This window comes from Apteryx mantelli, chromosome 3 (assembly GCF_036417845.1).
Source record: "Apteryx mantelli isolate bAptMan1 chromosome 3, bAptMan1.hap1, whole genome shotgun sequence".
NCBI classification, from domain to species: domain Eukaryota; kingdom Metazoa; phylum Chordata; class Aves; order Apterygiformes; family Apterygidae; genus Apteryx; species Apteryx mantelli.
Window position 1 is genome coordinate 93,049,724 of NC_089980.1, and position 11,457 is coordinate 93,061,180.

The following is an 11,457-nucleotide window of genomic DNA, read 5'->3' on the forward strand; positions in this document are numbered from 1 at the left end:
CTATTATGCATAAGCTCACTCTTAAAGGTGCTCACCCATAGGAAGTAGGAAATACATGTTCTTTCTCTCTGAGGAAACTTGATCTATAGCTTTGCCTTCCCAGAGTGTGCCTTAGCTCCCAGATGAACTTAATTTTATTTAATTTCCCCTTTAAGGTAATTCCACTGATGGGAATTCATGGGTCACCTACAACACTCTAAGAGGTTGCCCTAAACATCCTGGGGGTGACTGGGCACTAGGCAAGCCCTGCACTGCTGAGCTTTCTTAAGAATCGAGTATTCCTGAGCATGCATGGAAGAGATGCCCAGAAATTTTCATGTGAAAAATGAGTTAAGAGGCTGGGAAGTATTGCTCTGTCACTTGAATTGGAGCTCTTCCACTTGCATGGAACAGTTAAAGATACTCTTGGTCAAAGAGAAATGTGTGTTTATGGCATCCATTTTGCCCTTTAGTCTCAACCAAACAGTGCTGTGTGACTAGCAACAAGCAATAGGTCTGGACATTACTTAATCATTATTAATTCTGCTGGAAGGACTCATGTTTCAGAAAATTGCTCTGCAGAACAGACCAGCCTTTCAGAGGGACAAAGTTTTTCAGAGAAGAAGTTGTGAATTGCTGAAAGCATATTAAAAGAGAGATTTGATGTCAGGACCTCAGCTAGTGTTTTTTCACAGCTTAGGGGGAAGGATTCATCTGGCCAGCCCTACCCTGACTGCTCTAGCTACATGCCGCAAGTCATAACCCAGAGTGACTGCCCTGAAATCGACTGCAACAAAACAGTGTATTTACTTTGCAGTTCCACCCCCAGGGCCAAAAGCGTCAACATTAAGAGTAATATGAATTTTTAGGTATGGAAGTGTGTTTTGAACTGAAACTGCTTTAAAAAAATAAATGAGCCCTTTCTCCCTGATGACAGCATAACAGAGATGAAGTGGGTAGCAGATTCCTCTCCTAGTGATAAATGTAGTTATATATTTGCATATGTTGTTATAAAAACAGAGTTGGGAGAAGAACTGTGACTTCTGTTTGTAACACTGTGATCAAGAAACATTTCTAAAATGATGTGCTTAAATTCTAATCTGTTTTTTGTCTATGACTTCCTACACACTATGATGAGTACATTGATAAATTATTGCAAATCCTTCAATATTCATGTGGGAACAGAATTTGCACAACAAGAACTAGTTCTGCATATGATACCAGCATGGTAAAAAAGTCCAGGTCTGTGGTCAGAACTGAGCCATCACTGTGTCTCCACCACATAAGAGCAACCACACACATTAATACTGAGAATATTAGGACAGTGATATGACTTTTCTTTTAAAAAGTCTAAAATTGCTACTTTTTCCAGACGTGTGTAGATCAGCTGCAGAGAATTAGGGAGTATGCTCTTTCCAGAGTAGGCTGAGGTCCTGTCTGTGTTACCAGCACCTAGGGTAACAAGAGCAGGATGAGGATGGCTTCTCTACCAACTTAGGGGGCTGGGAAAAGCCAGCCCCGTGGTCCCACACAGACCTTCCTGTTGTATCACCTGCTTCCAGCAGGGATGGAGCTGGGACCTGGCACCTTAGGTAAAGCACAACAGCTGGCTTATTTTTCCTCTTGCTTGGGTATTTGTTGGTCTGAAATATGGAGATGTGCCAGCCTGCTCAACAAGCCACTTAGAAACACAGAACATCCAGCCCAAACTCGGTGTCTCACAGTTGAAAGTGTACAAAGAGCCCATGAGAAATGAACAGCACCTGGATTCACAAAAGAACAACGGGGAGTATCAATGAGGATCAAATCTTAGGACTTCCAACACTAGAAGCATGAACCTTTGATATTTCAGTTTGACTAACTTCTTTTGTTTTAAGACAGTAGAAAATCTGCTTAAGTGTTTTGGACTAGTCATAAAGGAGGACTTATTCAATAGCAATTTCCAAATTTCTAAGGTTATGGTTTTTTGCTGACACAGTTCCCTTGACATCAAACTGTCAGCAAACTTTTGCCAGGGTATTTAAAAAATCTGGGGAAAAAACAAAAGAAAACAAAACTTCTTCTTACTGATTTCATATAAATAGATGAAATAAACGTTGTAAGGACAAACGCAGAAAAGCCCATTAAAAACAGAAAATACCCAAACAATAGCACTACAAGTTCTGTTGTAAAAAGCCATTGCAGTTTTCTCTATCTGTCAACAATACACGCTATATTTTGAGGCACCTCTTTCTACAAGCTCACTTGACCTCAATTTTCAGAAACCCTGGAGGATAATGAGAGAAATCAAAACAATTGAAGATAAAGTGATAAAATTAAACAGTATTTGAACAGCAATGGAATGCTGTAGGAAGAGGAAAAAGTCATTCATGAGCTAGGAAATGAATTAAAAGAATCTGATAAGGAGTCATAATCAGAGGGCAATTATTAGAGTCCATCTTGTGTAATGGAAAGGAAGAGGACATACAGGTACTGTTCAAATGTGGAAAAACACAGCTGTGAATGTTTGATGCTGTAGTTATAACCTTAAAATGTTCTACAAAGGTCAAAAAAATGAGTAGATGGGTACTCTTCTTAGAGAATTTCATAATTTCAGTTCATAATTTCAAAGGAAGACATAAGCTGTTTATCCATAAGCAAACTGTGACATGAGTGTTATGTTCCAGATGGACACTATTAGAACTGGCTAAGTAACCACAAAGTTTTAGTATTAGTTTTTGTTATTCAGTGAAATAATACTTCAAGCTTATACACATTCTACGCCTAACGAAATTGTGTGGCATTTATCTTCTCTAACATACCAAGACTACTGCACTATTGCTGAATCCACTCACCATTTTCCTGACACCAACACTGTTTCAGTTGGACTTTATATCAGCTGGGAACAGTCTCTCAGTTGGGATCAGTGTATTTAGTTCTGATAGACTTTGTTTTCCCACCTGAATCAGTCACCTCTATCAACACTCCCATTGGTGACAGCCAGCACACCCTCAAAGTGCAAATCAATGATCTTTTAAATCATGTCTCTGTTTCAAAGGTCTTCCCCAGAGCTGGGACACATGCCATATACTGAGCCCTCACCTGTCATTCTGGAGGACAACCACAGATTTTTATTTGCTGTCTTACAAGCAAAATGTTTTTATCTGTAATGGTTTGTAGACACTTGGCATTGCACCTAGGAATCTTGGTCCTCATTCCAGTGACCACAGTAAAGCAAGCATTACATCATCTGAGATCTGATTTCATTTCACTTGACTGAGTGGTATTTCAGGGGTCCATCAAGCTGACTGGCAACACAGATATCTGTCTGAAAACGAACCAAGAGTGAAGTTCTGCTTGGACTCTTCCACAGCATGAATATGAATGCCCAAAGTCAGCTATTTAGTAATAGGCTAGAGCTCTTTGAGAGTGTCAGCTGCTGCACATTTATTATTCACCTCATGTTCCTTCTCCTCCTTCTCCTCCTCCTCAGAGTTTCTTGCATGCTAATAAATATAATTCTGGAAGACCCATATAATATATTTGGCCTCATCATACAGATGAAGATGATTATTATATAACTGCTGCCAAAAAATGAAATGGAATTGACTTGCATCCCCAGAGAATTTGCAGACTCACAAAATGATGGACAAATAGAGTTGAAATTGTTCTTGAGAAATCAAAACATCCACTCTCCTCAGCCAGGATAATGTAAGCTATAGTTATGTCATGCCTGACAGATATTTGTTCTTACAGCCACGTAGTGATAAAGAGTTTACAACTTCTCAAGCACCCTCACTTTGTATTTCGTTGTTCTTACTGTTAGTGCATTTTCCTAAACTCCAATATGCTACAATTTAGACCCATTAGTTTTTGTCACTTCGCTCTTGAACATGGAAAACAGATTATTTCATCTTTATAGCAGCATTATGTAATTGAAAACTTCTCTCCTGCTCTCCTCGGGCCTTTCTTTTTCGTCTGAACACCATAAAATTACATTTCAAATTAAGCTACTGTACAGTCAAAGTGCTCACACAATCACATTTTCTTTGTTCTGGTCACCTTTGATAGTCCTTCCAGTTTTGTTTCTGGCATTGATAAAATGTTTATTTCAGCCTTCCTCAGCTGTTACATTTCTTTTTGTGCCTTTCCAAAGACGCTTTCCTGAGTTTACTTCATCTCCTCCTGTTCACTTAAATCATACACAGGCAGCCATTTTTCTGATTATGTACGTAGGGTCTGGGACAAGTTCAGTCATAAATGACTTATTTTATAGCTGTTACTCATGCCAGCTGCAGGCTGCTTGGCTGACAGAGCACCAGCAAAGAAAGAAGGTTCAGAAAGTCTCAATAGCAAGAGTAGGAGCTCTGTAACTGCGGATTTTCTGAGCTCAGGCTCAGAACATGCAGGTCTGCTTCAAGCCTATATCAAGGAAGGAGCATATAGGAGGCATGCAGCAGTGAAGGCAGTAGGTAGCAAAGCTTCCAGGGTTAGATGGGAAATGTCAGAATTCATCATATCTGCAAAACACCCGTTAAAAATAGTTTGAGTTTCAGCCTATATTTCACCTACCCAGAGGCAGCAACAAGAAACAGTAGGTGCAGGGATTTAGAAATAATTTAGACTGTATAAGTCTGGGCTAAGTGAGACAAAAATGCAAACAAATCAACTCATTTACTCTGATACTCACTTCTGAAGCTGATTTTCACACAGAAGAGGGCACCTATGTGATATCCTCCTCAGAAAACCCAGCTTAGCATTTGCATGACAGCTTTCTGTCATTAATATAGTCACAGCAATGGCTTTCTACAGCTCTTAAATAATGCTGTATCTCTGCATGATGCCAAAATGAATAGATTTAAGTACAAGTTTACTGCTCTTTCAGTATCTAGAGTCTGTCAGCATTAGATGAGAAGCTGTATGTATCTTGTTCTCATTTTTTTAAAGATCACCTTGAGAAGAAAAGTTTTTTTCTGAATAATTTAACATAAACTCGCTTGTTTTGTTCCAGGATATTAATTACCAAATAGAGACTTGGCTCCCATGGCCACAATTAGTGCAAGATGCAATAAGTTCCCTTCCCCATTCCCATCCCCAAAGTGTAGTTAGTATAGCTGTAAAACCCACTTTAAGCTTAAAAACAAAAGGACAGTGATTAGGGGCAGGATTTGGCTAGAGCTCTAAATGAGGTGAGCATAATAATGTTGCCAGAAATAAATTTTTTTTCTTTCAAGCTGCTCAACAACATATCTGTCCTCTGTAAGTACAAGCACTGTCTGAGAGGGGAAGCACAGGATTTCTTCTTGAAAAATATTTTTTGTTAAAGATTTCTGTACATTAAATACATGTTATGATGCTCAACACCGGTGAAGTTTAAAGACATGAGGTAATAGAGATTAGAATAGATAATCTGAAATACCTTTTGGCCTTACAATGGTGAATACAGAGCACTACATGCTACAAGGCATGAGGAAGAACCAGCAACTAGCCCTGCAAGTATTTACTCATTCTTGCCTACATTCTCTTTCCCCTTGGACAAATGCAGATTACTGGTATTGTTAAAATTGGTAGCATAATCACTATAATTCATACTTGATATTTACAGTAATTAAAGAGCCATAAATCATTTCTTGAATGGGAGAAGGCCTGAAGTATCATGGACCTTCAAGAGAAAGCAAAAGTTGTCAAGACTCTTAGGTAGTCATTTATACATACACCTATTTTTGGATGAGATGAATCTTGTCCAGGACGGGTGCATTTTTTTTCACTTGCTATAAAACTAACACAGGGTGAAACGTCTGGCTGTCTAATAAGCCATAATATGTGTAGTCAGGTGACAGCCACTGTTTCTGTCTAGTTATAAATGCTTCTCATACTGCCAAGCAGGAGAATGGAACTTATAGCTATGGTCATGAAACAAAAGTTATGAAGAGCTATCAACCAGTAAACAGCCCCCCAACCCTCCAGAACAGTGAATGGCTAAAATCTGGGGAACTCTAGTTTCTTCAAATTCCCTACCAGTTGCTAAAGGCTGAAACAAAGAATTTACTGAGAACCAGAACAAAGAAAGGAAGGGTTTCAACCCAAATCTCCTGTATTCCATATGATGGGCTATCCAAAAATAGATAAAAATTTTCCTTCAGAAATCCTTTGGTTTTTAATCTCATAGATATGTTAGGAATACTATTTTTAAAAAAATTCTTCTCAAAGTTAAAAAAAACCCAAAACCTAAAAACTTCTGACTAAATTTGTACAGGAGTCTAGGCTTAAACATTTCCTATTGCTTACAGTGCTCATCTTAGAAGTGTAAAAGTGTTCCAAGAAAAGGTTAAGTTGCAGAACCACTTAATATCATGTTGTCTGAAGAATAGATTCTGGCCTTTATTATTATAATAAAACTATAGTTTAATAAAAGGAAAAGCAATTTAATTCAGAACAAGTTTTGACTGAGAAAAGTGTCTTAAATTACCAAATGGCAAAGCTGAAAGCTCAATTATATTTTTTATGTCTAGAAGGATTTAATAGATTATGTGACTAAAATAAAAAGAAGTGTCATACTGATCGTCTGGTGATAAAAGGGCAAATTAGCAATAGAACAGTATATTTTTCCTCCAGTAGTTTACCTTCCATAAGAAATGGTTCCAAAGCAACTAGTAGAGAGAAAGGCTAGAATCTTCTTTTTCAGGGCTCAGTTTAGGTTCTTTATCAGAATTAGTACAATTATATACGAAAAGCAGTGCTAAATATTTAAAACTCTCTGAAATACTGCAAGTGATGCAAAAGAGCAGATACATGCGTAACAGAACATTTACTTTATAAGACTGAAGTGTATTTAAGTCAACAACAAAAAGACAACGAGGGTTTTACTGTTGACTTTAACAGAACAACTATTTTATCTGAACCATCTCTGCCCTTTTGGAAGAATCTGAGAACAGAAAGTTAATAACAAATATTTTCTATGAGTGTATGAATGAATGCAATTCACAGGGGAGTGACAGTGCTGCAGACATCTCAGGAGCTCAATCTGTCTGATCTTCACAATAAAAAGGCCAAACATCCATATCCCTGAAATAATCGAAATTGCCTTTTTTTTGATAAGTTAAATAATTAAACAATACTGAGTAAACAACATTAACAAATGAAACAGTAATCATTCAAAAATGCATAGCACTTTTCTGTGAGATGTCCAAGACCATACTCCATTTTTATATACAGAAAGATTCATGAGCTAATTTTCAAAACTATTCCCCTTATTTTGATATCTCTCTTTTTTGGATTCAGGGTGCTTCCAGGTGCTTAAAGTTTAGCTGTCCACAGCTAATTAATTTAGTTGTCTAAATGTAGGCAAAGTTGTCTAAATTTGTCTAAAGAATACTAAGATTAGTTGTTCAAGTTTAGGCAACTGAAGACTGAAGTGTGCTAAGTTTTCATAAATGTTGAAAACTTCAGCTAGATAATTGCCAAAAGCAACGCAGATAATCTTAGGAAAAGCCAGAGCCTCTGCTCAGGAAGGGAACATCTGAAAGCTGCAATTTCTGCCTGACAGGAACAGCACATCTAAAAAGTTTCTCAGAGATATTGCTTATCTCATCATTAAATTCCTGCAAGACCTTTTTTAGTTTTGTTGAATCAGCATTTTCCAAGAATAAAACATTATGTCAGAAGATTTTTACCCATATGAGCTCAGAGGTCTAATCCTTGCAATAACTACCAGACCCTGCAAGATAGTCATTTATTATATGACTACTATGATATTTCATATCATACATAGCATATGACATAATCATATATAAGTCAAACAGTGGAAAACAGCAAGATAATACCTGTTTTCTTTTCTGATAAGTCAATCAAACAATGAAAGAAAAAAGTAGAAATCAAAAACTGAAGGCAAAAAGATACCAAAATTATTTCTATCCAATATTGTGACCTGGCTGTAGAAAATATAATCCATAAATAAATACAACAATAAGTATCTGGGCGGGGGAGGTGGGAGGGGGGTTCTCCCACCAAAGCCACCAGCACCACTTCTGTGAAAGCTGTGGGCAGGTCATGTGCCAAACCTCTGCAGCTAACTGAGAGATTCTGTTTATAATAGTTGAGGTTTTATCTTCCCCGATCTTTAGATATTCTTCTTGGCGGCTAAAAATGTTCAAATACTGGAGGTGCCACCTGACAATTCAGGCTAATTAAAGATCATCCAGCCTGGTGTCTATCACTGTTTTGCCAGTGTTTTTCCCCTCTGCCCTTGCAGAATTGGCAAAAGCAGATCTGTGCTCACTCTTCCGCTGCCGCAGGTCTGCATATTCGCTGAACTCCCTGCTGCCAGGCTGGCACCCATGGAGCGTTGTACATTGGCACATATCTGCTTCTACTCTCTCTGCAAAGGAAGGCAAGTTGGGGGCCCTAATTTCTTAAATTACTCTGGCAAGTTTGTCTGGAGGCCTTCTCATTCACCCAATAAAAGTGCATCGTACAGAGATGTGACAACATCCTTTCAATTTTCAAATGCAATTAAACTCTGATCTAGATTAAACAAGAACCAAACCAAGGTTAATGTTAGGAAAAAAAGTCCCCCTGAAGGAGTTTCAGGATCTGATACAGCTTCTCCTCCATTGTGCTTAAAATTGGTGGTATACCAGGAATACCTATAGACAAATCACTATTACTATAAAGCATAAATTCTAGTCAACAATTCATCCTGCTTTCTCTAAAAAAGACATATCTATAAGAAAAATTATTTTGAACACCTGCGTTGAAGACAGGTCCTGCTTCAAAGAGCAAACCACTGACCTGGGTCTGTGCAGAAAATTTGAAGGATTTATAACATAAGCCTGCATAGCAGCCTTAACTAAGTAGATTTGGAAACTCTTTTTTCTGGAAGCCAGAACAATTAAATCTCATATGACTGAAAATTACAGGTGTGGAACATACCTTATATTCTTTGTTATACATCTGAGCAAAAGCTTGCCAATTTTATGGTAGTGATTCTTTCCTACAGTTCTGCATGCTGCTGAGTACAATCAAAGTAAGGATTTTCTCTAGCAGCAGGAAACAAATGTAAGATTTTAAAGGCATCTGTATCCTCTAGACACCTATCCTTTTAAGTCTGGCCTTGGTGTAGTCTTACAGTGCAAATTAGCACTATTGTTACTTATACAATATGAAAGTGGCTGGAACATTTCTGTTATGACATTTTTCAGTATAAAATTATTTTCTTCTAAATGGCTATGGAAAATTTTGTCATGTTCAACATTTAGCACTTTTTGGACAAGAGGAAACAAAAATCTCCGTTATTATTTCTTTCTGCAGGAGGAAGCAAAGACAGTTTAAATAAAAAAAGTCCCAAACAATTTTCAGCTTTCAAAAGAACACACAGAAATACCCAGCTGTTTTCATATATAAAAATCAAAAAAAGGGATGGAGGGGAAATTGGAAAAGGTTGACTGAAAAGCTAGCAGTATTTCACTTGAAACGAAAAACAAGTTTTTGACCGTCTATTTTCATAGGGTCCCCAGTGGCATCTGAAATGCAGACATCTGCTGCAAACATCCCTCTTTAATTATGTCTTCAGTTATTTTTAACTATAGACAAACTTATCTCAGACATTCAGATCCATGCAAAATGCTTTCAGTCTTAAATCTCTCTCATCCTTATCTCAACGGAACTGCAGCACCTTCACTTTTTCAATGCACTTACACTCATAATGCTGCTGTATGGTAGGAAAATCTTCCCATCTCACTGTGTAACTGGTTTCTAGTCAAGATTTTAATGGAAATAACAGATGCTAAGAGATAAAGGTAAAGGAATATAGTGTAAGCAAAAGGATGCAAAGCTGAATATGTGCTCATGTACAATACTCTAAAGTTAGTTATGAGAAAAATCCCTCTATAATTCAATAATAATCCCTCTATATTTCAAACTGTTGTTTGTAGCTGAGATAGATACACTTTATATATCTGCATTATAGAGCTCCGTAAAGCACCAGAGCCCGTCACATCCAGCTCTTTTCCTGCCATCATTACAAAAGTACCTGAGAGGAGAAAAGTAAGTGCCATGTATTTGTGTCATCCCCTTAAAATTGGCAGTTACCCATGGCTCCTTCTTGCTATTTGTTGACTTGACATTTCTGTTAGTCTGTTACTATTATTACATTCTATTTTACTCCAGCTATCAGTGTCCCTGGAAATCCATCAAAGATGGATAAAGTTACACCTCCCAGAACTAACATTTTAATCTTTTAGACACAAGGTCTGAGAGGGAAAGAATAAGAAATGAAGTGCTGAGAAAAGCCAAGCTTAGCCACCACATTTGAGCAGTATTTTGTTTATGCATGTGCTTGTTTTGATTGTTCTGTGAAGTGGTTTACATATATGTCAATAAACTAGTGAATTAAGATAATAATCATAACTGACTTGCTAATTTTCAGCACTGAAGACAATTCAGACAGGAAACAAATGAAGAGATGCAGAACAGAGTACAGAGGTCATTAATTAAACAGCAGGACTGTTTGCATCTCTGACCCTTTCCGGACCTTTCTGAGTGCATCTTCTTCATGTATTATGGCTTCACCTACCTCTTCAGGTCACGTCCTACAAGCCTGTGGACGTGTGGGTCAGCTCTGCTTTTCATAGCTGTATGTCAGTTGTTTCTCCTTGTTACACCTTCCAGGGCCCTTTCAACTCATATCCGCATCCCTTCACTGCTGGGAACCCTGCCAATCGTGGCATGGCATGTTTTTCCTGAGGTGTGCAGCTTCCCTTATCAATTTTCTATATTTCATAACTTCTAACTTTTGATTATTTCCACATTTTTTCTGCTTATTATCTGGGGTTAATATGTATCTAATGGCTATAAATCACTGTGCAATGACTTAGAGCAAATGGGTTCTAAAGACCGGAAGCATGTGCTATCTGGGGAGTGAGGATCAAGTCGATGATTCAGAATCTGCAAGGAGCTGTCCTAACATGAATGGCTGAGAAATTTTTGTCCAGTTCCTTTAAGCCCTATCCAGTAAACATTATAAGCAGGGCTGGAAGCATTGCTTGTATTTAACATTGAATGCATATTGATATGCATAAATGAAGAAGGCTAGCAATCCCCATAGCTTTTTATATATATGTAAAAATAAACATGTTATATTAAAAGTTTTCTATTGAAAATTGGAGAATGTTCCTTACTGTGTTCTGTAACTCGAGGATACAAAAAGTTTAAATGAATTTGTATGCCACAAGTATGAATCCACACCAGTAGTTTTTGATCAGGAAACTCAAATAAATTAAACTCACTTCAAAAAGAACATTAGATTCTCATCATTTTCACAAAATCCAATGACTTTCAAAAGAAACTGCATTTATAAAAACTTAGGAAAACAGGTAAGATAAACACAAAGTACAAGAACCCAAAGTCCAGTTTGAATAATGAAAAATAAATAGTAGCCTATGTGAACTTTAGAAGACATAGCTGGTAATTATTTCAGACTTTATGGGAGAATTTTTTCAT